Source organism: Saccopteryx bilineata, chromosome 11 (assembly GCF_036850765.1).
Source record: "Saccopteryx bilineata isolate mSacBil1 chromosome 11, mSacBil1_pri_phased_curated, whole genome shotgun sequence".
Classification (NCBI taxonomy): domain Eukaryota; kingdom Metazoa; phylum Chordata; class Mammalia; order Chiroptera; family Emballonuridae; genus Saccopteryx; species Saccopteryx bilineata.
The window spans coordinates 53182024-53208853 of NC_089500.1; the positions used below are offsets into that span (position 1 = coordinate 53182024).

At 40.0% G+C, this 26830-nt stretch overlaps 1 long non-coding RNA gene across 1 annotated transcript; it reads left to right on the top strand.

The window, feature by feature from the left end:
* The first annotated feature begins 1 nt into the window (after window position 1).
* On the top strand, window positions 2-19508 carry LOC136315546 (uncharacterized). Its single transcript, XR_010727523.1, has 4 exons — window positions 2-232; window positions 7066-7137; window positions 18862-19078; window positions 19433-19508. It is a non-coding gene; the product is annotated as an uncharacterized lncRNA (long non-coding RNA).
* Window positions 19509-26830: the final 7322 nt, after the last annotated feature.

Here is a 26830-nt window from a genome sequence, read left to right on the forward strand (position 1 = left end):
AGCTCCCCGCTGCGCGAGTCGGACGCCGCAGCTCCAGCCAATGCGGCGCGCTCAGCCTCCACAATGCACTGCTCTGCCGGCGGCCACCGCGGCGGCGGGAGGAGGAGACGGAATCCCGGCTCAGTTCATCCCTTTTGCCTCTGCCAGCTCAGCGTACATAGCTGTTTAGAGAGCAAAGCACTGCTACCGCTTCCACGGGAAAAGGAAGGACGGAAGAGGAAAAGAGAAAAAGGTAATTGCCCTGCTTCCCGGCAGGGGGACAGCTAATTGCTTCTAATTACCTCCTGTCGCTAGTCCCCATGGATATTGAGCTGACATTTAGAATGGGTTTGCCCCCCCCCCCCTTTTTAAAGCAAGAAGCTTTACTCATGAGGCTGACTCTGAGTACTCCGAGTCGGGCTGGTTCTGAACAGAAGGGTGGGACTTCCAAGTTAATCAGTCCTCCGGGTCCAGGACTCCTCCCTCGCCCAAGTCCCCAGTCTTGTGCTAACGTCAGAAAGACAGCAGGAGGGAAGGTCAGGGTGACTACCGAAGCATGGGAAGGGAACCGCTATCAGAGGCCTCTTCCAGGCAGCCAATCCGGGTCAGACAGCTCCTAAGCTTGGAAACCCTCAAGGTCATTACTTTAGAGAAAGCAGGGCCCAGAGCGGAGATGCGAGACCTCGGTGAGGCTGGCCTCCTTCACTGATAAACTCACAGAGTCTATTAAAGGATGAGCCAGAAGAGTCCTTTACAAGTGTGAGAACAGCCCTGAAACCCATTAGGAAACATTACTGCTTCCCCTGCCTTTACTGAGTTGAAAACTGTGCCCCCATATATACACCCAGTTCTACTCTGAGTGGGACATGCCTCACACTCATTTCATGCTTCTAACCCACTGCTCATTTTAAAGCACTAATTCCCCCAAGAAATGCTTGTGCAGTGTGAACAGCTCACAATAGATACTACCCAGCTTGAAACAAGTCCATCTGGCTTATAATCATAGAGCTAAAGTGCACAAGGACCCTCCAGACTCAAAGTAGATGCCAGTTGCTTTGGGTTTATCCTCTATCTTTGCAGTTGAAGGGAGTATAAGAACAGAAGATGATCAGGGTCATTAGCAGTGTTTTATGGAGTCTTTTTACTTGCCTTCTTCCTGGAAAAAATATAGATAAGTCTAAAAATACAGTATTTCTTAATAATTTGGTTGGTGGCTATACACTCTTTTGGAAAATATAAAGCATTCAAATAGCCCTATTAACACTGGTTTTGTTCAAAGCTATCTGAAAGATTGAAAATGCAAAGAGTTTTACATCTCTTGAGCTACAGTTTGCATGGAGGCATATGGACAGCCTCAACATAACACAATCAGTACTGCTCTTAGCACCTGGCTCGACACAGACTTGAACAGATGGCACCTGCTGCAACAGCAACAAAATGCAAGTCAGCTGATGAGCAGGATGAAGTGTGGGCATAACAGGATGCAGTCCTCTCATTTCCCCAAGTTACTACTCCAAAAGCCAGGGACCAGTGATGCTTCATTCTGTCTTACTTGCTTTACCACAGTGAGAAACACTATTTGAAATAATCTTTGAATAAATGAAAGACTGCTTTCTTTTAACACACTCAATAGGGCTCTCCTCTACAATGTTTATTTTGTAATTAATATCCTCATGCATAAATCATCACTCATGATTCAGTTCAAGGAAAAGCAACAGAGTGTAGGGAAAGAAAAAAGACTTAAAAATAAGTCAGACTCAAGTATAACTTTTTCACCATATACTAGTTGTGTGATCTGGGATAAATTATTTCACTGCCTCATCTGCAATATAAGGATGAATGTACCTCCAAGGTCTATTATTGGGATTAAATGTGATATTGGATTAATGGATTAATTAAGAGAGAGCAACCTCAATTAAACTTATTCTAGGAGACTACTGACACCCGGGGGATAGATGACACCCTATAGAAATATGTTAGATCAGTACTTCTCAAATGTTAATGTCTATGTGAATCTCATGGAGATCTTGTTAAAATGCAGATTATGATTCAGTAGAGCAGATTCTGTATCTCTAACAAACTCCCAGGTAATGTCCATGCTGCTGGTGCTGCTGGTCAAAAGATGATATTTTGAGCATAAGTTATTAGATGTATCAGCATTTAAAAAGAAATAAATTACTGACATTAACTCCAACCTCAGAGCACATCTTTCTAACTGGTACATAATGAAGGAACCCAGATGGATTCCCATAGGCTTCCAAGCTAGACAGAAGCCTAGAAAGTAGTAGGAAGCCCTGGCTAGTGGGCTCTGTGGTAGAGCATCAACCCAGTGTATGGATGCCCTGGGTTTGATTCCTGGTCAGGGCACACAGGAGAAGTGCCCATCTGCTTTTCCACCCTTCCCCCTCTCCTTTCTCTCTCTATCTCTCTTCTTTTCCCACAGCCAAGGCTCCACTGGAGCAAAGTTGGCCTGGGCACTGAGGATGGCTCCATGGCCTCTACCTCAGGTGCTAGAATGGCTCTGGTTGCCCGGATGGGCAGAGCATCGCCCCCTAGTGGGCATGCCGGATGGATCCCAGTTGGGCATATGCGGGAGTCTGTCTTTCTGCCTCCCTGGTTCTCACTTCAGGAAAATACAAAAAATTAAAAATTAAAAAAAATTAAAAACAAATAAAAAAATTAAAAAGAAGAAGTAGTAGGGGGGAAATGCCTAAAAATGGTTCCAGAGCTCATTGATTTGCCTGTTGTGACAATAGGAGGTAACATAATCAATAAAAACCATTCAACAGGTCAAGGACAAAAGAGAAAATTCTCTATCAGGCCCATCCTCACCTATTCTCTGATCTTCTTCCTTCCATCATCTCTTCATTTTCTTTTTTTTTTTTGTGGTTGTTGTTGTGGGGTTTTTATTGTATTTTTATGAAGCTGGAAACGGGGAGGCAGTCAGACAGACTCCCGCATGCGCCCGACCAGGATCCACCCGGCATGCCCACCAGGGGGTGATGCTCTGCCCATCTGGGGCATGGCTCTATTGCGACCAGAGCCACTCTAGCGCCTGAGGCAGAGGCCATGGAGCCATCCCCAGGGCCGGGCCATCTTTGCTCCAATGGAGCCTCGGCTGCACGAGGGAAAGAGAGAGACAGAGAAGAAGGAGAGGGGGAGGGGTGGAGAAGCAGATGGGCGCTTCTCCTGTGTGCCCTGGCCAGGAATCGAACCTGGGACTTCCGCACGCCAGGCCAACGCTCTACCACTGAGCCAACCGGCCAGGGCCTCATCTCTTCATTTTCTCTACCCAACACACCACTGCTACCCAGCCTAAGGACAATTGACTCTCAATTTGATTTTGCTTATTTACATTTTAGTAAGAGCAATTACTCTTATTCCCAATATAACCAAGATACTTTAATTATTTTTTATTTACACTTATTTTATCAGTACATTTTATATTCAACAATACTATCTCCTGGAAAGGCATATGCATCTCCATGTTCACTGCAGCATTATTTACAATAGCTAAGACATGGAAGCAACCTATGTGTCCACCAATAGATGAATGGATAAAGAGGTGGTACATATATATAGTAGACTATTATTCAGCCATAAAAAAGAATGAAATCTTGCCATTTGAGACAACATGAATGGACCTAGAGGGTATTAAGCTAAGTGAAATAAGTCAAATAGAGAAAGACAAATATCATATGATTTCACTCATATGTGGAATCTAAAAACAAAACAAAACAAACAAATGAAACAAAATAAAAACAGACTCATAGAAACAGAGAACAAATAGATGGCTACCAGAATGGAGGGTTGGGGGATGGGTGAAAAAAGGAATGTGAGGATAGTCAATAATATTAACATGAGTTTACACAGTGACAGATATTGCTGGAATTAGTGGGGTGATCACATTGTAAGATATAAAAATATCACTATATTGCATTCCTGAAACTAATATAACTAATATAAGATTGTATAACAACTATACTTAAATAAAAAATGAATATAAAAAACATAAAAAATAAAAATGTTAAATGTTAAAAATAAAAATAAAAACCAGTATCTCCAATTTTTACCCCTACTAGAATTATTCTTCTGTTGGTTTAGTTTAAATGTTCTAGTAATGCTATTAGATTTTTATATTTTAATATAAATGATCAATTTAATAACAATGCATCATAGAAAAATAAAAATTCCCTTTCATTTTGTCATATAATCCAGATTCCTTAATATATCATTTAACCAATCTAACCCCCCAACTGAGGCTTAAATTTCTATTATAGTCTCACTCTGTCTCTGTTTAAATACCCCACTCAAGGCAACTCATTCTGTACTCAAAAAATGAATTGCATTTTGAGATAGCCATCTATCAGAGAGGCAGCTACCACCACCACCATGACCACCACCATCTACTTCATTCTAGTACCATCATTTCTATCAATGATGGAAATAGTGATAGGAAGCAAGATGGCAAACAAGTTGAACTAGATGTCCTAACTTTCCTACTCTTGTGCTAAACTTACCAAACTGGGCACTCCTACCCCTACAGATACTTGAACAAGAAGTTGGATGAACTGAAAAATGGGGAGATAGAGGGGAATCGATCGAGCCACTTTACTTGAAGACTTGGGAGAATATATTATATGAAAATGAACATAGACATATATGTAGTAGTCGATTCATGTGACATATAAACATTAAATTAGAGGTGCCAAAAAAATTGCCATAGGCAGATTAGAGCTATAACTCTCAGACTTCCCCAAGTTCCTATTCATTCTTATTATTTATTTATTGTACTTTGTTTTTAGAGTTTTAACAAATAGAAAAGTTTTAAAACCCATTCTGAAATATTCCCATTATTTTCACCATTTGAAGTTTGTCTTCAGCCATACATCCTGACTCTTCACACTTTATACTCATTTTACTTTTTTAAAGTCATTTTTAAATTTTTTTCAATTACAGTTGACATACAATATTATCATATATTAGTTTCAGGTGTATACTGCAGTTATTAGACATTAGATAACTTACATAGGAATTACCTTATAAATCTAGCACCTATCCGGGTATTAGAATATTACCGACTATATTCCCTATGCTGTATTTTACATGCCTATGACTATTCCGTAACAACCAACATGTACTTCTTAATGCCTTAACCTTTATCACCCATCTGGCAATCAGCAAAATGTTCTCTGTATCTATAACTGTTTCTTTATTTTGTTTTTTTTTTAATTTAATTGTTGATAGATATGTAATTATTACTATTTTATTGTTCATATTTTTACCCTTTTTTTTCTTCTTCTTCTTAAAAAGAATCCTTTCACATTTCATGTCATACTGGTTTGGTGGTAATAAACACCTTTAGCTTTTCCTTGCCTGGGAAGATTTTTATCTGTCCTTTGAGTCTAAATGGTAGCTTTGCTGGGTAGAGTAATTTTGATTGTAGGTCTTAGCTTTTCATCACTTTGAATATTTCTCTTCTGGAATGCAAAGTTTTTGTTGAGAAATCAGTAGACAATTTTATGGGAGCTCCCCTGAAGGTAACTAACTGCTTTTCTCTTGCTGCTTTTAAAATTCTCTCTTTGTCTTTAACCTTTGGCACTGTGATTATGATGTATCTTGGTGTGGGCCTCTTTGGGTTCATCTTGTTTGGATTCTCTGTTTTTTCTGGACTTGTATGTCTATTTTCTTCACTTAGATAAGGGAAGTTTTCTGTTATTATCTTTTCAAATACGTTTTCAATTGCTTTCTCTCTCTCTTCTCCTTCCAGCACCCCCATGATACAAGTGTTGGTTGGTTTGAAATTGTCCCAGAGGCTCCTTACACTATCTACATTTTTTTTAGATTCAGTTTTCTTTATGCTGTTCTGATATTCCAAATTGCTGATTTGATTCCCAGCTTCATCTACTCTACTGTTGATTTCTTGTAAATTATTCTTCATTTCAGTTATTGTATTCTTCATTTATGAGTAGTTCTTTTTATGACTTCTATGTCCTTTCTCATGCTTTTGAAGTTCTAAGTTCCTTGACTATTGTTTTAATTCTGCATCTGGCAGTTTGCTTGCCTCCATTTCACTTAGTTGTCTTTCTAGAGTTTTATCCTATTGTTTTATTTATACCTGTTTCTCTCTCTCTCTCTCTCTCTCTCTCTCGCTCTCTCTCTCTCTCCACATTTGGCTGCTTCCCTATGTTTTCTTCTATGTATTAGGTAGAGCTGCTACATATCCCAGATTTGTTAAGAGTGGCACTGTATAGTAGGTGTCCTATAGGGCCCAGTGGCACAGCCTCCCCAGTCACCTGAGTTGGAACTCTGGGTGTGCCCATGTGTGAGCTATGTGTACTGTCTTGTTGTAGTTGAGCTCTGATTGCTGTTGGTGTCACTGGGAAAGACTGAGCCTCCCTCCCCCCAAGTTGATCAGCTGTAAGGACCAGCTACAACTACAGCAAGAGGAGCTACTGTGCACAAGTCAACCCTATAAAGCAGGACTTATTTCAGTGGGGCTTTTGTGCTCAGCAAGTTTGCCCCTTGAGTGTGTCACTCATGGAGGTGGTAGGGTTTTATATAATTTGGTAAAGTCTGAAGCTGTCCACCGGTGCACAGGCTCCAGTATCTCCCAGGAGGTGCAAGGTCAGCCACCTCCTCTGCTCTGCCCAGTGCCACTCAGCACAAACTACAGAGCAATCTGCAGAAGGCTGCTGCCTTTGCTGACCTTGGAGGTGCCCAGGAGAACCCAAGCTACAAACCAAGGCTGGCTGCCATTAGTGCCAGGTCTGGGCCACTTAGCAAGAGGTACAGAGACTTTTAGAAAGTCTAAACATTGAGGCAGGAGAGACCATTTATATGGAAAAGTCACTGGAAACAGCTTGTGTGGGCCCAGCAGTTGGGGCTGGGGAGGGGGGGAAGGTGAAGGAATCACCAGGGCTGGCAAATAGTATGAGCCAGATTGAGATTCAGGTTTGGTGCCTGCCTGCTGGCTGTGTGTGGGATGGTGGAGGGTGTCTCTGAAAAGGAACAATAGCCTCTGCCAGCACTTTTGTCTGGCAAAAAGTTGCCCCCCAGCTCTGATGCTCATGCCAGACATTTCAGTTTCTCCCTGTAGGTCCCTGGTTCCTTTCAAGCTGCTGCCCCAGTGCTGGAGCTCAGATGAAGTGTGTACAAGTAAGTCTGTTTTTTGGACCTTTAAGAGGAAATGCCTAGGACTGCATCAGCCCTCTGTCTCATTCAGCCACAAACCCTGCTGGTTTTTACATCCAGAAGTTATAGGGACTTCTATTTCTGCCTCTGCAACCCTGAACTTGAAGGTCTGGTGTGGGGCTGGGATCTCCCATTCCTCAGGAGGGGACCTCTGCAGCTGAGATATCTCTCCAGATTTTAAAATACCAGTGTGGGTATGGGACCAGCCCATTCCACATCTCTGCCTTTTTTCTTTTTTAAATCCCTAACTGTAAGACTCCCATTCATCTAGATTCCAGATGATTTTGCATGATGGTTGTTGTACAGTTTCATTGTAGTTCTGACACGGTTGCAGAAGGATTTGAGCACCACATTTACCTATGCTGCCATCTTGACTGGAAGACTATCTTTATTTTAAAAGTATTATTCATCCAACTAAAATTTTAACTTGCTAAGGAATACATAAGAACTCTCCATACTATCTTTGCAACCTTCCTGTAAACCTAAAGTTATTTACTCTTTACATATTTCAAACCATTAAACTGTCAACTACATGAGGTAGGAATATTGGCTTGTTTGATTATTACTACTTCACCACCCTGAGCAGTGCCTGATTCATAATAGCTATTAAATAAATATTTGTGGCTAAATTAAAATAAAATAAATTTTTAAACAATTTTTCATGTTTCTGAGAAAAAGCTGAAATTGATTTGTAAAAAAAAAAACATTTTTTTTTAGAAATTCAACTTGGCAAACTGTTCTATGAAATACTTTTAAAATTTATTTTTCAATTATAGTTAACATACAATATTATAATAGTTTCAGTTATACAACATAGAGATTAGACATTTATATACCTTATGAAGTAACCACCTGAATAAGTCTAGTACTTACCTGGCACCATACATATTTATTACAATATTATTGACTAGATTCCCTATGCTGTACTTTCTGTCCCCATGACAATTATTATAACTGACATTTTGTACAACTTAATTCCTTTCACCTTTTTCACCCATTTCCCCAAACCCCTCCTACCTAATGACCATCGATCTGTTCTCTGTATCTATGAGTATGTTTCTGTTTTGTTTGTTCACTTATTTTGCTTTCAGATTCCACATAAAAGTGAAATCATATGGCATTTTCCTATCTCTGTCTAACTTATTTCTCTAGGGCAATCCACATTATAACAAACAGCAAGATTTCATTCCTTTTTATATCTGAGTAATATTGCCTTTTATATATTTATATATATTGTATATATTTACCACTTCTTCTTTATCAATGGACACTTAGGTTGCCTCCAAGATGGAATGGAATGGAAACTAATATAAAAAACACTGCAATGAACATAGGGCTACATATATCTGTTCAAATTAGTGTTTTTGGATTTCTGTGAATTAATGCCCAGAAGTAGAATTGCTAGATCCTGTGGCAATTCTATTTTTGATTTTCTGAGACACCTCCATACTGTTTTCCATAGTGGCTGCATCAATTTACAATCCCACCAACAGTGTACAATGGTTCCCTTTTCTCTACATCTTTGCCAATACTTGCTGTTTGTTGATGTATTGATAATAGGCATAAAAAGAAACATTTTAATTATGAAGCATTAAACCATATTTTTTCCAAATGTTTTAGCCTGTAGGCTTTAAATGATTACAGAAATGAAGTCCTGGAAAAGAACTCTTCCCCTGACAGTTGCTAGCAGTCATTGAATTGGGCCTGTGGAAGAAGAGCAAGAGGTGAATTAAGCAAAACAGAAAAGAAATGAGAGAATGTGGTATAAAGAGACACGAAAACAGAAAAACTGAATGAGAAAGAAGACATTGAAAAACTAAGTTTTGTCCTATCCAATTTATAAAGATGTAAAGAGAGTGAGGTAAAAATACATACAGAGAGGGAAATGACAGAAATATTTTTTAAAATAAAAAAGATGATGGAATAAACGGGAAGGGAGGATAAAAATAATGATTGTATTGCATTAAGAAAAAAATGGGTAATATTGAAGAATTTTTTCAGGCTTAAAGAATAGGAGACAATGTAGGTTTGCATTTTATGAAGCAGTTTGGGTTCTGCAAGATGCTTTAAAGGGGACTATGAAAGAGCCATATTTTCTGAAAGGGAATATTAGCAAAACTTCCTTATTGGAAAAAGTACATTATAACAGTTAACTTTATAGTATGTTTTAGCAAAATTAGTATTTTCCTAAAAAACAATCTTTGTTTGAAGATATTATTTTCCTGTTAAAGAACTATGTTCATTACTAACCTGGTTAGTGAGTTTTTTAAAAGATTTTATTTATTGATTTTTTTTTTTAGAGAGAAGAGAGAAAAAGAGAGAAATGGGGAGGGGGAGGGGGAAGCACTGACTCATAGTAGTTGCTTCTCATATGTGCCTTGACCAGGCAAACCTGGGGTTTCAAACCAGCGACCCCAGCATTCCAGGTCAGTGCTTTATCCACTGCGCCACCACAGGTCAGGCTAACCTGGTTAGTTTTTAAGGAGAAGCATAAAGCATTCAATACAACATTCAAATTATCTTCAAAATTGTGAATAGGCAGTATAAAACTTTAGTCAATAAGTTCTGAATGCATTAATGTATCTATGTTTTTATATTATAGATTCTACACTAAGTCATTTCAAAAGAAAAGAATCAATGAGAAAAAAATAGATTGAAAAGAGGAGAGGTAAAGAGAGAAGTAAAAAGAAAAAGGAAAGGAATATAGGAAGGGGAAAGAAAAGAGGTGAGAAATAGAAAAAGCTCTCTGGGATAAACATATGTAAAGGGAGAAAGATACAAAAGACACAAAGTGGCATATTGAGAGACTCAAAAATATTTTTTAAACAAAAGGAGAAAGAAAAATATTGTACACTTTTTAAAAAGTATACTGACAAATAGGAGAGCCTCAATACAGTCTAAATTGAAATTGGGTGTTCTCATTTCCTGCTCACTTGAGCTATATGCTTTAGAATTTATTAATTGTTTAAACAATTGTTCAAAGTTCTTCATCTCTATTGAAAGGCTCAGTTCAGAATTAGGAGAGTCACAGTATACTACACAGGGATTTTGGTATCAGAGAGGAATTATTCTTCAGATCATAAACTAAATTCAAGTCAATACTGACCCATTAGTTACTCCTTAACCAATTTTAATAATGAGCCTATAACCTGAGAGAGATTCTTTGCAACCTTAGAATTGGCAAAGATTTTTTAGATAAGATGCAAAAAGTATGGATCATAAAAGAAAATAACTGATAAATGGGACTTCATCAAAATTAAAATTATTTGCTATCTGAGAAACACTGCTAAGAAAATGAAAATGCTAGCTACAGACTAGGAAAAAATATTCACAACATGTGTATCTGACATATATATCCATAACTCTTGCAACTCAGTAGAACAACACCCCAACTAAAACTTGCCATAATGTTGAAACAAATACTTCACAAGAGAAATATATTACTATGGACCTATAAGCATATGAAGACTTTTCAACATCATTAGTCATCACAGAATTATAAATTTAAACTGCAGCAAGGTATCATTACATACCCAGTAAAATGAGGATAATTAACAAGACTAACAATGCCAAGTGTTGATGAGTTATAGAACAACTAGAATGCTCATTCATGGCTGGTGGGAGTATAAAATGTTACAACCATTTTGGAAAACAGTTTGATAGTTTCTTATAACATTAAACACATACTTACCCTAAAACCCATCCATTTCATTCCTAGGTGGTTACCCAAGAGAAATGAAAACTGTGTCTTCACAAAGACTTATGCATAAATATTGACAATAGCTTTAGTCATCCTAGCTAGAAAGTGAAAACTACCATAAGGTAAACAACATTGTATGGCTTCTCAACATGTGGCATATAGAAGCAACACTGATAAATCTCAAAAACTTAGCAAAAGAAGCCAGATACAATGGAGTATATAATGTATGGTTTCATTTTTATTAAATTCTAGAAAAAGCTAAAGAAGCTATAGTGACATAAAGCAGATCAGTAGCTGTCTGGAACTTGGGGATGTGGAGGAGAGTGGATTGGGACTGACTGAAAAGGAACACAAACTTGGGGATGATGGAATTTTTCTGTATCTTTACTGTTAGGGGTGGTTATATAGGTATATACATGTGTCAAAACTTAATGAACTGTATACTTATAATGAATTCATTTTACTTTATGTAAATAAATACTGCTATACAGTTAATCAAAAATCACTTTGTAACAATCAAATATTTCTTTTTTGTGTGTGACAAAGACAGTGAGAGGGACAGATAGGGACAGACAGACAGGAAGGGAGCGAAATGAGAAGCATCAATTCTTCATTGCGGCTCCTTAGTTGTTCATTGATTTCTTTCTCATATATGCTTTAGCTTGGGGGCTACAGCAGAGCGAGTGACCCCTTGCTCTAGACAGCAACCTTGGGATTCAAGACAGTGGTGTTTAGGCTCAAGCTAGGAACCATGATGTCATGTCTATGATCCCACACTCAGCCAGCAACCCCGCTCTCAAGCTACTGAGCCCGTGCTTAAGCCGATGAGCCCACGCTCAAGCCACAACCTCGGGGTTTCGAACCTGAGTCTTCTGTGTCTCAGTCCAATGCTCTATCCACTGCACCACCGCCTGGTCAGGCTAATATTTCTAATAAGTAGAAATATGAGGGAGAATACCCTAAAAATTGAATATTTTGAGAAATATTTCCTTAACTGAATTTATTTGAATGACACTAGTTCATACAATTGTACAGATTTCAAGTGTACAACTCAACAAAACATCATCTGCACACTGTGTGGTGTGCACATTGTCCCAAGCAAAGTCTTTTTCTGTCCCTATTCCTCCTACTTTGCCCACCTCCACCTATCCCCACCCCTTTCCCTCTGGCTATCACCACACTTGTGCTTCTCTATGTGTTTGTTTGGGCTTTTTATTTTGCTTAATCTTTTCACTTTCTTTCATCTAGCCCCCCCAAAGCCCCTCCCCTCTGACAGCTGTCCGTCTGTTCCATGATCCATGCTTCTGTTTCTATTTCGTTATTCAGTTTATTTTGGAGAACTATTTAAAATATTGAAATCTAAAATAATTTTACATTTTCTATGCAACAGATTTGAATTATTGTTCTTAGCCAATATTAATTATTAAAGAATGAGTAAATAGATATGCAATGTTGCAATTTATTTTTAAAATACACATTACTCTTTGCTTCATTAATTTATTCAACAAGCATTTATTGATCAGTGGAGCAATACTAAGAACAGTAATAGATAGTGAAGATTTAGAGTCTTATGACACAGATATGCTTTCAACTAGCTTAGAGTCTGGTAAAAAAGAAAGAGAGAGACAGGGAAAGGACTGTGGAGAAGGGAGCAACCCATTGGAGGCCTGCATATGTTTATCCAAAGAGCTGATGGGTGGTGTGGTCACATGAAGCCAGGGTATGGATGTATGAAAATATCTAAAGTAAGTCCAAGATGGAGTCACTCCTGCTAAGCCCGCATATCAGCAAAGTAAAACTTACCTAAGCCCTCCTAGAAAAGGAAGGTAGAAGTCAACCAATTAGTGCTTGTCTGCCCAGCACAAGTTACCAGACCCAGCTTCAAGACTTCCCTTTGTTCTTTATAAGGAAAGTGAACCCGCTGTAACCAGTTGTTAGCATAGGTAGCTAAATATTAATAAGGGAAGGAAGTAGAGGGAATCAGACGTTGAGGAGCCTGCTTATTTCACCAGAAAGTTGCAATTCCAGATACCCCAGAAGATTGCCCTTCTAGGGAAGTAACTCTCCTCCCTCCCCTGTGTAGGAAGGAAGAACCAGTTTGAACCAGTTCTTCATGCTCCCCAAGGTATAACCCGTCCATCCCAGACTGTGGGGGGGGGGGCTGTGGTGGTGGTAGATAGAGTAGGGGTAGGGTTTCTGTCCTTTCCCCTTGAGGCACGTGCAGTGGAAGCCAAGATGGTAGCAATAGAGGCCTGCTCAGTCTTTCTTAAAAGAAAGGTCTAATTGGTTAGTGCAGTGGTTCTCAAAGTGTGCGCCAGTGTGCACTGGTGTGCCCTAGAACACTTCCAGGTGCACCCTATGTTATTCCAGAGAAATATGTGTCCCCTGTTAGGGACCAAAAGACCAACAGGGTTTTAGGAGTTTAGATTTTTGGGGGACAGAGGTGTGGGGAATTGGCTGTAAGCTGATAATCTGCCCAACCCCCCATTTTACTTGCCTGATTAGGTTGCAAAAGGCTGTTAAGCTGTGGTGCTGGATTGTTTACACTACCCCCCATGTTCCCGGAAAGACTGGAGACAAGTTTCTTCTATCCTTTGTTTGGTATAAAGTTAAGATGATATGTATGGTGGGGGTTTTCTGCACTCAACACAATTAAGAGTAAAAAGAGAGGAATTCTTCAATGTATTGATGAGGAAATGAAAGTTTGCCTTTCAAATATATTTCCAAATATTGAAGAAATCGCTAGGCACATCAGTCTCATGCTTCTAATAAACACAAGAATGAAAAAACTTAATACATTTGCACCGGGACCTGTAGAACTTACTAAATCTTACTAAGAATGTATCTATATATATATAAAGATAATTTTTTGTCACTTTTTTATTTTTTAACCCCTTTTTTATGACTTCTAAAAGTATAACTCAAAAAATGTAACATAAAAATGTTTTTTAATGTCAGAATTAATTTAATTTTGTCGTGTTTATTTCATTTAATTACCATAAAAGCACTCTTAGATTTTATACATTTTTTCTTTAATATTTGACTTTATTATTATAACATATTTCTCAGAAATTTGTATATAGTGCACCTACAATTATTTGTAAAGTTTTAAATGTGCTCTGATTTCAAAAAGTTTGAGAACCACTGGGTTAGTGGGAGGAACCACTACTAGCTCACAAAAGATTAAGAGACTGGTTGATTTATAGAAAAGCTAGTCCTTCCCAGCTCACAAATATAAACATATGCCTAACAAAGAAATGGCCCTTCCCTCTTTCTATCTGCTGTTTGGGAAAGTAAGCTTGCCACATTTGCTCACGAGTTCTCCAAGCAGCCACGTAACCCTATTGGCCAGCTGAGGCCCAGCTGGGGCTCAGCAGTGATACAGGCTCCCAGTTGGGGGCCAGATGAGGATAGGACAGGGACAAACTGAACTGAAAACCATGACATGGAATACCTGGGCTTTGGTCTTTATACTGGGTTTAATGGAGACAAATTTGGACTTTTTCCTTGGTGGGCTAACGAAGATAAGACACTGGAAACCTGTGGGGGCAGCCATTTTAATTCTGAATTAATCTTATTGTGAAAGCTTTATCTTCTCTATACGTGAGTCTGTAAAATGCTTTCTCTGTGACTCCATAAAAACACCATATCCACCAGCAACCCAATCAGTAAATGCCCAGTATAACTTTCCTGTTCCCGATCACTTTGTTCTATAAAAATCTCTTGCTTAGTACAGCTCTTCAGAGCTTCTTTCTGTTAGATTGGATGCTGCCCTATTCATGAATCACTGAACAAAACCAGTGACATCTTTTCAACGTTTATGATTATTGGATTTTTCCTTTAACAGATGAGAACGCCACTGGCAGAGGAAGGAAAGAAAATAAGCCATGGGAGAGAAATGTCTAAATTTTCTATAGAAAATTAGAGATCATTTTGGACCAGAAGTTGTATGATTAAAAGACTAGTTCCACAATGCAAAGAAGCTCGAAGGAAGAAAGGCAGGACTGCAGGCAGGATATCTGAGTCTGAGGTTTCAGCTGGGGAGCCCTTCTGGATGACAGCAGTCCTGAGTATGCCCTTGTGAGTGACAGCTGGACAGTCAGCAGAGAGGAAGTGAAAGGACCCTGCGAGTGATGTTGTCAGGGCTGGGGAAGTTATCCAGGATGGGGGTAGACAAAGAGAGGACCATAATGAAACATACGGCTTGGCTTCTGTCAAGGGGTGGGGAGTGAGGTAGATAGTTAAAAATACTGAGATGTTGCTAGACAATAGCTTAAAGGTCTTTCAATAAGCTAATAATGCTTAAGTAGCATGATAACATTTGGAAATTGATGGTTTTCAGTTAGTAATTTATTTTTACACTTCTTTAGGTAACAATAGTAGACATTAGGCTGAATCTTGATATTTGAATTTTAAAATAAGCACTTGAAATGCAAAGCAGAGAGTACAGTCTTGAAAGCCAGGGCTTTTAATTAATTACAAGAGCAGAAGAGAAAAAGTTTTTTGAGACCTAGCCTCAAAGTTAAATTGGAATAGGTGGGGAGAAAAGCCAGAAAAAGTATAGCCTGTTTTTTTTTACCCCAAGGGAAATATTTTGCATTGGATTCGTTTTGTTTGAAAACTGATTCTGGGCTTGGGAGAAAGATTTCTTTTTTTTGTATTAGGATATATAAGAAGCAATAGATTTAGCAGGGCCTCCAAAAAAGAAGACTGTGTCCAATGGCTGTGTCCCAGCCCTGTTCAGTGCAGGGCGGGGTGATTCCTCAAAGGGGGATTAACTGAAAGCCCAGAGGAGTTTGGAGAAATCATAAGACTTTAATCTGAATCCTGAGGAAAGAGTGAAGACAGTGTCCAGGAAGGAACATCTAGCCTAAGAAAAAGTCTTATAATAGTTGATCTCAGCCAAACTGACAATGTGGTGACCTGTGGCGACACAGTGAATAAAACATCGACCTGGAATGCTGAGGTTGCTGGTTCAAAACCCTGGGCTTGCCTGGTCAAGGCACATATGAGAGTTGATGCTTCCTGTACCTCCCCACTTTCTCTCTCTCTCTCTCTCTCCTCTCTCTAAAAATCAATTTTTAAAAAAATGTTAAGCCCTTAGGAAAAGGGCCCAGTGCACTCTCCCTCCCAGGAGCGTGTCAGCACCCTTCCCATTCCCCCACCTTCCCCCAAGGCATGTTGCCTTTACCTCCAAGGCCCTTCTTCTGCCTCTGTAACTTGCTTCCTGAACCCATTTCTTCTACAGCTCACTTCTTCTGCCCCTATGACTTTCCAAATAAACTTTTGCTTGTATTTGAGTCTTGGCTCTCTATTCTCACTTAGCCAGAGCTCAAGTTCCGAGGTTGCTGAACTGAGGTCCCATCGTCAGTAACACGCTGGCGCCATGCTCTCCACCAGCAGTAAATGGAGGGGTGGGGGGAGAAAGCAAAGGTGAGAAAAACTCTGAGGTCATAGGAAGAGTAAAGCAGAGAGACATACTTCTTTTATACTGGCGGGTACAGGATAGTTAACATTAAAGCACACAGAGATGAGATGTGGGCGTCAAGAAAACAATGTGGTCTGTGTCCTAATGTCAGCGGCTGTGCTTTTCAGGACCCTGGCAAAGAAAATTACTCTGACATTTCAAAGGTATGCTATCTTAGAAGCACAAAGACAACAGACAATTTCAAAGGTAAAGACTAACTTTTGCCAAGAAGCTACAGGCCTACGACATGACTACCCACAATGACCCCCTTTTAGTTAGGAATTTTTATGTTCAGACCACCTTTTGTGGTTACTTGCAGTCTCCGAGTTTGTAAGGTCTGCCATCGGGGCCTACCCTGAGCTTGTTAGGTTGAGTATGTGGCCCCTTTCTCATTCTCAGTAGAGAATATATAAAATGAAGTTATTTTAACCAGGCTGCTAAAATTATTAACATTATAAAGGTTGAGGCATGAGGAAAGATTCCATTCTTGTTCTAATCAGCCTGGGAACTTCAACTTTTTTGAACTCTCCACTACTTTGTCAGTGCCTGGATATACATCTAATTACTCCCTGAATGACTCATGTATACATCCACCTGATATCTATTATTTGGGTTATCTATTATCCACTGAACATGACCAGACCTCCCGGCATGCATCTTCCATACCACCTGGCACCATCACCCTGACTGCCTGACATCTGACTGATAACCATCCTGGACCAATCCTAGTGCTAAAAATACAGGACTCATAATTCTCAAGAATGCTCTTTTTACTATAAGATATTTTAACTTTTCTTTGTTCTTTGGAACACTTCTGTGGTTTTTTGCCTAGCTGTGTTCTTAGTCTGCAAACTCTAAGACACTTGAATAAATCTCTACAGTAAATTTCTAACAAAGCTTCCAGACTCATTTTGAGTTCATTCAACACTTCCAAGTGTATATATAGCTTAGAAAGACCTCTAGCCTCATGAAAGTTTCCAGGCTGATGCCAGAGGGATGAATTGTCTAGGCAGATGAACTTAAGTGTCACTGCCTAAGTCCTTTCCAACCCAGAGAACTCACATATATACAGGAGGGCATGGACATGTAGCCAGGACAGGTCTTGAGGTCAGAATAAGGAAGGCTTCAGCAGGGCCATGTCTAATCCATGGCCATCTAAGGTGATGGTTCAGAGATCAAGCCCCAAAAGCAAAGAACAAAGTCACATTTCAGTAACTGTTAGGACACCCCTAGGGTCTGCAAACTAAATATCCCACCCCCTTGAGTTCAGACACAACAACCTCAGGGAAAAGGGACAAAGTGAAAATCCTTTCTTAGCTGCTATTTAAAATCCTGAATTCTGCTCAGAGGTTTTCTGAAATGACTGAATAATCAATCATTTTGACTGAGTCTGCCTAGAAGGCACTAAATTAAGGTTTCTACTATCAGACAAAATGATAAAAAGATTAGCAGTAGTTATAAGAATTCTTTTTTTCCCCCATTTGAGGGCGTGACCTCCCATCTCTTACCAACCTAACATTTTTGAGTGCTTGTTTAGCACATTCGCACAGAGTTCTGGCTCACTGAAAATGCTATTCCTTCCATTCTGCATATCTGGCTCTCTCACTCAAGTCTAAGTTTAAATATTAGTCCTCAGAGAGATTTATTTTCTGCCTAAGTAACCTTAGGATGTCCAACACCCCCCCCCACCCACACACACTGTAGGTAGAGCGCAGAGTGCATTCCTAGCAGCTGTGGCTGATGCAATGCTGTGAGAACACTCCAGCACCTGAAACCCTCCTAGGCACACCCAGGAGAGAGCTTGCCCGCTATAAGGAAGTGACTCAGCGTCAACCAGGCAGCTCCCTGACCTTTTCAGCCATTGGCTGTGAAGAACACGCTGTAACACCCTATAGGCTGAACCTGTGTATATAAGCTAGCTTACTTCCTGAATAAAGCGGATCTGCATCACTGAACCTGGTCTCCCAAGTCGGGTCTCTGCGTCTCTGTCATCCTCACTGCCAGTGGGTCTTGTCCACACCACATCACCACTCTACACACATATATACACATAAACACACACCATTTATTCTCTACCAGGGTCCTAGGTTCATTTCCTTTACATCACTTTCCACAATTTTCTATTTCATAGTTTTTTTGATTACCTGTTTGATGTCTAATGACCTGTTTGATGTTATACTGTTATTTCCATAAGGGCAGAAACTGTGCCTGTTTCATTATCACAATATGCACAGTGCCCAGCAACCATTCAATAAACCCAGGTTGAATGACTATCCCTAGCTTTATGCCAAATTCTTTACCGGAACTTCTTTTATTTAATCCTGAGGTTATTGCTCTCATTCTAAAGACAAGGAAACTGAGACATAGGGAGATTAAGTAGCTTTGCAAAGGTCACTCAGCCAGTAAATGGTAGAGCCAGGGTGATTCACCTCAAGTAGGAAGGAAAATAAACTTAAGTATGACTGTCCACAGATATTGCTCTCTTTCTCCCACATAACATTTTCTCTTTTCACAACCACAGAAGGCAATGGCTGGGCCTAACCATCCCTTTGGTACAAGGAGGACAATGACCAATGAATCCACCCAAAGGCCGTAACACCAGGATGGAGCCAAAAAGCGTTTCTACCTCTTGGATGAGGAAACTATTCAGTATGTAGAAGAGTTTATTGACAACAGAGCTGGGGTTTCAGATGTCACCTGGGTCTACTTGGAGAGAGACTACATAGAATGAGGATGAGGTGAGGCTATGTTTGACTCAGGGATATTTTGGCATATCTTTAAAAACAAACTATTGGATAATTTTTTAATGACCATATTTCCCCATGTATAAGACACACACTTTTTCGAAAAATTTGGGGTCTAAAAATTGGGTGCATCTTACACAGTGGTTATAAGGGTTTTTTACTTGCATTTCCTGCTTTTTCACGCTTGTTTTTGCACTTATTGTTGAAGACAGTGATTCATCATCAGACACAGATGAGGACAAGCTAATGGATGGGAGTTTTGACAGTGATGAGGAGTTGTATGCATTTTATAATGAATAAAACTTGAGTTCAATAACTTTATGTAATATATTTTTTTTCAAATTTCAGGTCCCAAAATTAAGGTGCATCTTATACATGGAAGCGTCTTATACATGGAAAAATAAAGTATCATTTTTCAACAACCACCCTTATCCCAGTCTCAAATCTTAGCAATTCCTGATCCTGAGTTTCTTGAATGTGGTAACAGGTGGGCTGAATTAGAGTATCTTAGACACACTTCATTCAAAACTTTGTCATCTTTCCTTCCATTTTAACATTCCTCTGTGTTATCACTCTCTCAGCTGGTGGAAGCATCTCTCATTTCATAAATTAACCAGCTACTTTCCATTTCTATCACGCCTGCCGAATCAAAGTCTCATTACATTTCACAGGGACTGCAGTCATCCCTCGCTGTATCACGGTTCACTTTTCATGGTATCACTGTATCAAGGGTTTTTTAATTGTATGTATCTAATTTTGTATCATGGATCTTTCACTATATCATGATATTTTGTGGTTTATAGGTATTTTTAATATTTTAATTATTTTTGCGGTAAAATAAGGGTTTTCTAACCTAAAAAATTGAAAACAATATAAAAATATATTAAAAGAATATTAAATCAAAATAAAGCCTTAAAATATATATCAATAATAGAATAAATATAAGGTTACTACTTTACAGATCAGATTTTCACCCACCACAGGGGGTTCTGAAGCCTAACCCCCACAATAAACGGGGGACCACTCTATTACAATAATATTGGTAACTGGTCTCCTGGTCTCACGCTTTCATATTCATCTGCTTATTTATATTCGTCTGATTTAAGTTCATCTCTTTCACACCCACTCAACCTAGTCTTCGGAATGGGAAACCAGTCATAGACCGTGTATAAATAAATGGGAGTGGCTTTGTTTTAATTAACAGGTGGAAGGTCAGTTAACCCCTGATTTACCACATAGTTACCAGAGTTATCTGGAGAGAATGCAACACTAAGCACATAACTATGTCACTCCTCTCCAAAGAAGAAGCTAAAAGTTTTAACGATGCCACATTTTTTACATGGTAAAAGATCCCAATAACTTTTAAATTGTCCTATAAGTTTGATCTGTCCTCTGTCGACTAACTCGGTCTCATCAGTCTCTGCCTTGTGCTTCATGTTCCTACAAAATTAAACTACCTAGATCCCTGCCACAAATGTTGTTCCCTCATGTTCCTAGTAGGATATCTTCATGTTTTCCCTCCTGCCTATCATGACCTGTTCACATTTCCTCTGCACCTGCCTAATTCTTACTTACTCTTCCAGAAAAGACCCAGGCCTGCTTCTGGAAGCTTTCCATAATCCACGCAGGATTCGGTGCTCTCCCCTGTCTCCCAAGATTCCCCGTGTTTATTTCTATCATTGTCAGTACTGCATTGGATTATCATCCACTTGTTTCCCTCAGTAACTACGAGAACCTCAACAGAATGCCCAGCATTCTACTAGCACATAGTAGAAACTATACATAGGTTCAAGTGCTTATTTTATAAATAAATGTTTGGTTTTGATTATAAATGAATGTTTGAATGAATGCAATGAACTACTTTGAGTTTTAAAAGAATTTATATAATGAAACAGGGTTTGTTGAAAACTACCATTGTCTCTGCCACACACATCTTTTGTTGTGTGTGCATAGATACTCTTCAAAATTATATATTCTGGCCCTGGCCGGTTGGCTCAGCAGTAGAGCATCGGCCTGGCGTGCGGGGGACCCGGGTTCGGTTCCTGGCCAGGGCACACAGGAGAAGCGCCCATTTGCTTTTCCACCCCCACCCCCTCCTTCCTCTCTGTCTCTCTCTTCCCCTCCCACAGCCAAGGCTCCATTAGAGCAAAGATGGCCCGGGCGCTGGGGATGGCTCCTTGGCTTCTGCCCCAGGCGCTAGAGTGGCTCTGGTCGTGACAGAGCGACGCCCCGGAGGGGCAGAGCATTGCCCCCTGGTGGGCAGAGCATCGCCCCTGGTGGGCGTGCCGGGTGGATCCCAGTCAGGTGCATGCGGGAGTCTGTCTGACTGTCTCTCCCCATTTCCAGCTTCAGAAAAATACAAAAAAAAAAAAGAAAGAAATTATATATTCTATATTTAAATATTTTATAATGAAAAATGTCAAACATATAAAAATTTAGAAAAATAATATGATAAATTCCACTCCCTCGTGTATCCTTCATCCAGTGTCATGTATTTTAAGTTGTAGCAAATCTCGTTTCATCTCCACCTGCACCCATACCCCCCACCCTCCCACCTCCAGATATTCTGAAGCCCATCTCAGAAACATCATTTCCCTTGAAATTATTTCAGTATGTACCATATTTTTTGCTCCATAAGACACACCTGGCCATAAGAGGCACCTAGGGTTTTAAGGAGGAAAATATGAAAAAAAATATTCTGAACCAAATGGTGTATTAAAATATTTAATAAAATATACCACAATAATATTTTAACAATGTAAGCTCAACAGCAGTATTAACAACCATTAGCACTGTTATTAACAAATGAGAAGAGACTTTTTTTTACAGAGACAGAGATAGAGTCAGAGAGAGGGATAGACAGGGACAGACAGACAGGAACAGAGAGAGATGAGAAGCATCAATCATCAGTTTTTCGTTGCAACACCTTAGTTGTTCATTGACTGCTTTCTCATATGTGCCTTGACCGCGGGCCTTCAGCAGACTGAGTAACCCTTTGCTTGAGCCAGTGACCATGAGTCCAAACTGGTGAGCTTTTTGCTCAAGCCAGATGAGCCCACGCTCAAGCTGGTGAACTTAGGGTCTCAAAACTGGGTTCTCCACATCCCAGTCTGATGCTCTATCCACTGTGCAACCGCCTAGTCAGGCAAATGATAAGAGACTTTAATGATCAAATACTCTTCTAGTTGTCCAGAAACTCATCATCACTAATGTCAGAATTTAAGAAGCTCAGTTGCTCACAATCACTGGTATCATTTTCTTCACTATTTTCATATATGATACTATCTTCAGTGCCATCTAAGGCAGGGGTCCCCAAACTTTTTACACAGGGGGCCAGTTCACTGTCCCTCAGACTGTTGGAGAGCCGGACTATAAAAAAACTATGAACAAATCCCTATGCACACTACACATATCTTATTTTAAAGTAAAAAAACAAAATGGGAACGAATACAATATTTAAAATAGAGAACAAGTAAATTTAAATCAACAAACTGACCAGTATTTCAATGGGAACTATGCTCCTCTCACTGACCACCAATGAAAGAGGTGCCCCTTCTGGGTGTGCGGCGGGGCCGGATAAATGGCCTCAGGGGGCCGCATGCAGCCCGCAGGCCGTAGTTTGGGGACCCCTGATCTAAGGCATTGCTAATGGCACATTTTTTGAATAACCATACCATGGTTTCATTCTTCACTGACTGCCATAATGTTTTCACCTATTCACAAACTTGAGTGATAGTGGGTCTCTTTATTCATCCAGCTGGTGTCAGATCATGATTACCAGCAGCCATCCATTTGTTCCATTCTTCGCATAAAGACTTTAAATGGTTTGTTGATGGAAATGTCAAGAGGTTGCAACTGGCTGCTAAGACCCCAAAGAATTACAGCTAGATGAGTCTTCACTTCTTTAAAGTTTTTCTTTTTGTGGTTTTGCTAATATATGCTCTAACCTGGTCAAGCACTAGTAGGGCAGCAAGTGATGTCAGCACTGCACACAGAGCTCCAGCAGCTGCAGCACAGCCCTCCACTGCTGCAGTGCGCCTCTCACATCTGCCCTTGAGGATGCCAGATGAATGTGCCCAGACAATATCACACCTTCCCTCCTGCACTGCATGCAACTGTGGAACCAGAACCTGTCAATCACTCAGCAGATGCCGGAGTTCTGCACATCGCTGTGGCAGGTATGATTATGCTCCTGCTGGCACTCATTCTACATATGTTTACCAGTGCAGCGCCCCACAGCAGCTAAAAAAAAAAAAATGAACGTTCGCTCCATGAGATGCACGGGCATTTTCCCCTCCACTTTTAGGGGAAAAAGATGCGTCTTATGTAGCAAAAAATACAGTATCTCTAAAAATTAAGGATTTAAACATAATCACACCATTATCATATTTTCAAAAAAACTCTTAGCTATATCTAGATATAATCAATATTAACATCGTTATCCTCTTTCCAACATTAATATATCCTTAAAATGCTTTAACTCTGAGATTTTTGTCTTTTTCTTTTTTAGAGTTCTTAGAGTGTATTTTTATTCACCTGAAAAATAAAACTTTTAAAAAATATACAAGACTTTTTGAGTACAGGTATATATGTTAAATGGCTACATTATAAATAATGTCTCTGTTGTTGCTCAGAGATAGAGCTAGAACTAATGTCCAAATTCCAATGAAGGCTTTAGAGCAGGGGTCGGGAACCTTTTTGGCTGAGAGAGCCATGAACGCCATGTACAGTGTGTCTGTAAAGTCATGGTGCACTTTTGACTGGTCACAGGAAAGCAACAAAATACGATAGAAATGTGAAATCTGCACCAAATAAAAGGAAAACTCTCCCAGTTTCATACCTATTCAGTGCAGTTCGATGTGGGCTCACGCACAGAATTTTTAGGGCTCCTTAGGTAGCTAGTACCAGGGACATAAGGGGAGGAACTGAATTGTCTAGCATCAGCACCAGAGCTGAGGGGGCAGATTTCTTCCAGACAGAAGTGTTGGCAGAGACTATTGTTCCTTTTCTGAGACACCCCACACATGCACACCCACATATACAGAGCCAGCAGACAGGCACCATATCTGAGTATCCATCAACCCAGCTATCACTGTCTGTCCCACCCTGGTGATTCTCTGAGACACTGCCCCACCGAACCGTGGACCCCCTGATGCTATTCCCAGTGCCCTTTCCATACAAATGGCCTGTATAAGTTCCTGCTTCAGACTCCTCTAAAATTTCTCAAATAAGCAGCATCGGGCCTCTGTGTGCCATGTACCTCTTGCGAAGTGCCCTGAGGTCTGGCAATGACACCAGACGGTAGTGGTTCACAGCTTGGCCTTTCCTGGGCACCTCCTAGCCCAACACAAGTAGCAGGCTGCCGCAGATCACATTGTCGGTCTTCATTGTTTTCCTTCTGCCTGTAAGGACCTACTCATATTTCCTCTTCACTTGGCTAATTCCTACTTATTCTTCCAAAAAAGATCCAGGCCTCCTTCTGGAAGCTTTCCATAATCCACACAGGTTAGGTGCCCTCCTCTGTCTCCCCAAAATTCCAATGTTTATCTCATAAGCTGTGTGGCCCTGGGCTGACCACAGGTGGTGTCTAACCTTAGCTTGCACCTCCCAAGATGCCCCAGAGCCAGGACACCTGGTGGACAGCTTCAGACCACATCAAAACACCACTCAACCACCTTCTCAGCAACACACTGGAGGGGTAGACTCAACAGGCACCGGGGCTCCACTGAGTAAGTCCTGCTCTATAGGGCAGGTCCCTGCACAGCTGATCCTCAAAGTTGGTCAGTGGTCCCAGCCAGGCTTTGCAGTTGACTGGCCTGGGGATAAACCCCTCCCATTGATGTGCCAATAGCAATCAAGGCTCAACTACAATAGGAGGGTGTACATAGCCCACTCAAAGAGTGACAGGGCCACACAACTGCAGTGCCTAGCTTAGGTAACTGAGGAGACTGTGCCACTGGGCCCTACAGGACACCTGCTACATCAGGCCACTCTACCAAGCCTGGGAGACATAGCAGCTCTACCTATTACATAAAAAATCACACACACAAATGGAGGCTGCCAAAATGAGGAGACAAAGAAACATGTCACTAATGAAAAAAATGGAACAAAACTTCAGAAAAAGAAATAAACAAAACAGAGGCAAGCAGTCAGCCAGATGCAGAGTTCAAAATACTGGTTATGATGATGTTTAATGAACTTAGAGGAAGAGTGGTTGAATAAAGAAGAACTTCAATAGCATAAAAAAAGACATGGAAATCATGAAAAAGAACCAGTCAGAAGTGAAGGATACACCAACTGAAATAAAAATAATTTGCAGGATGCATGACCAGATGGTGGCTCATTGGATAGAGCTCTGACTTAGGACACTGAGGACCCCAGTTTAAAAACCCCAAGGACACTAGCTTGAGCATAGACTCATCTGGCTTGAGCATGGGCTCATTCAGCTTAAGCAACCAGGGTCACCAGCTAGATTGTGGGATTATAGACATGACCCCATGGTCACTGGTTTTAGCCCAAAATCACTGGCTTGAAGCCCAAGATTGCTGGATTAAGCAAGGGGACACTGGTTTGACCGAAGCCCCCCAATCAAGGAATGTATAAGAAAACAATCAATGAACAACTAAAGTTGATGCTTCTCATCTCTTTCCCTTTCTGTCTGTCAGTTACTCTCTCACTCGCTCACTAATATTAATAATAATTTACAGGAAATCAACAATAGAGTATATAGAGCTGAGAATCAAATCAGCAATTTGAAATATAAGGAAGCAAAAACATCCAATAAGAAAAGCAAAAAGAAAAGAGAATCTAAAAAACTTAAAATTGTGTAAGGAGTCCCTAGGACAACTTCAAACAAACCAACATTTGTATCATGGGGGTGCCAGAAAGAGAAGAGAGAGAGAGAGAGCAAGAAATTGAAAACCTATTTGAAAAGATAATGACAGAAAATTTCCCTTACCTGGTGAAGGAAATAAACATACAAATCCAGGAAGCACGGAGAATCCCAAAAAAGATGAACCCAAAGAGGCCTATACCAAGACACATCATAATTAAAATGCAAGGGTTAAAGACAAAGAGAGAATCTTAAAAACAAGAGAAAAACAGTTAGTTATTTACAAGAAAGCTCCCATAAGACTGTCAGCTGATTTCTCAACAGAAATTTTGCAGGCCAGAAGGGATTGGCAAGAAATATTCAAAGTGATAAAAAGCAAAGACCTACCACCAAAATTATTCTACTCAGCAAAACTGTCATTTAGAATCAAAGAACCAATAAAAAGCTTTGTAGACAAGAAAAAGCTAAAGGAGTTCAACACCACCAAGCCAGTTTGACATGAAATGTTAAAGGGTCCTTTTAAAGAAGGAAGAAGAGGAGGAGGAGGAGGAGGAGGAGGAAGAGGAGGAAGGGAGAAAAAAAAGATTAAAATATGAATAATAAAACAGCAATAAATACATATCTATCAACAAATGAATCAAAAATTTAAAAATGAGCAAGAAGAACAAAAACAGATTCATAGACACAGCAAACATTTTGATGGCTGCCCAATGAGAAGGGCATTAGAGGGATGAGTGAAAAAGGTGAAGGTATTAAGAAGTACAAATAATTTGTTTAAGAATAGTCATGGGGATGTAAAGTACAGCACTGAGAATATAGTCAATAACATGCTAATAACTATGTATGGTCTCAGATGGGTACTAGATTTATCACTATGTTCACTTAGTAAGTTTTATAATGTCTAATACTGGGGT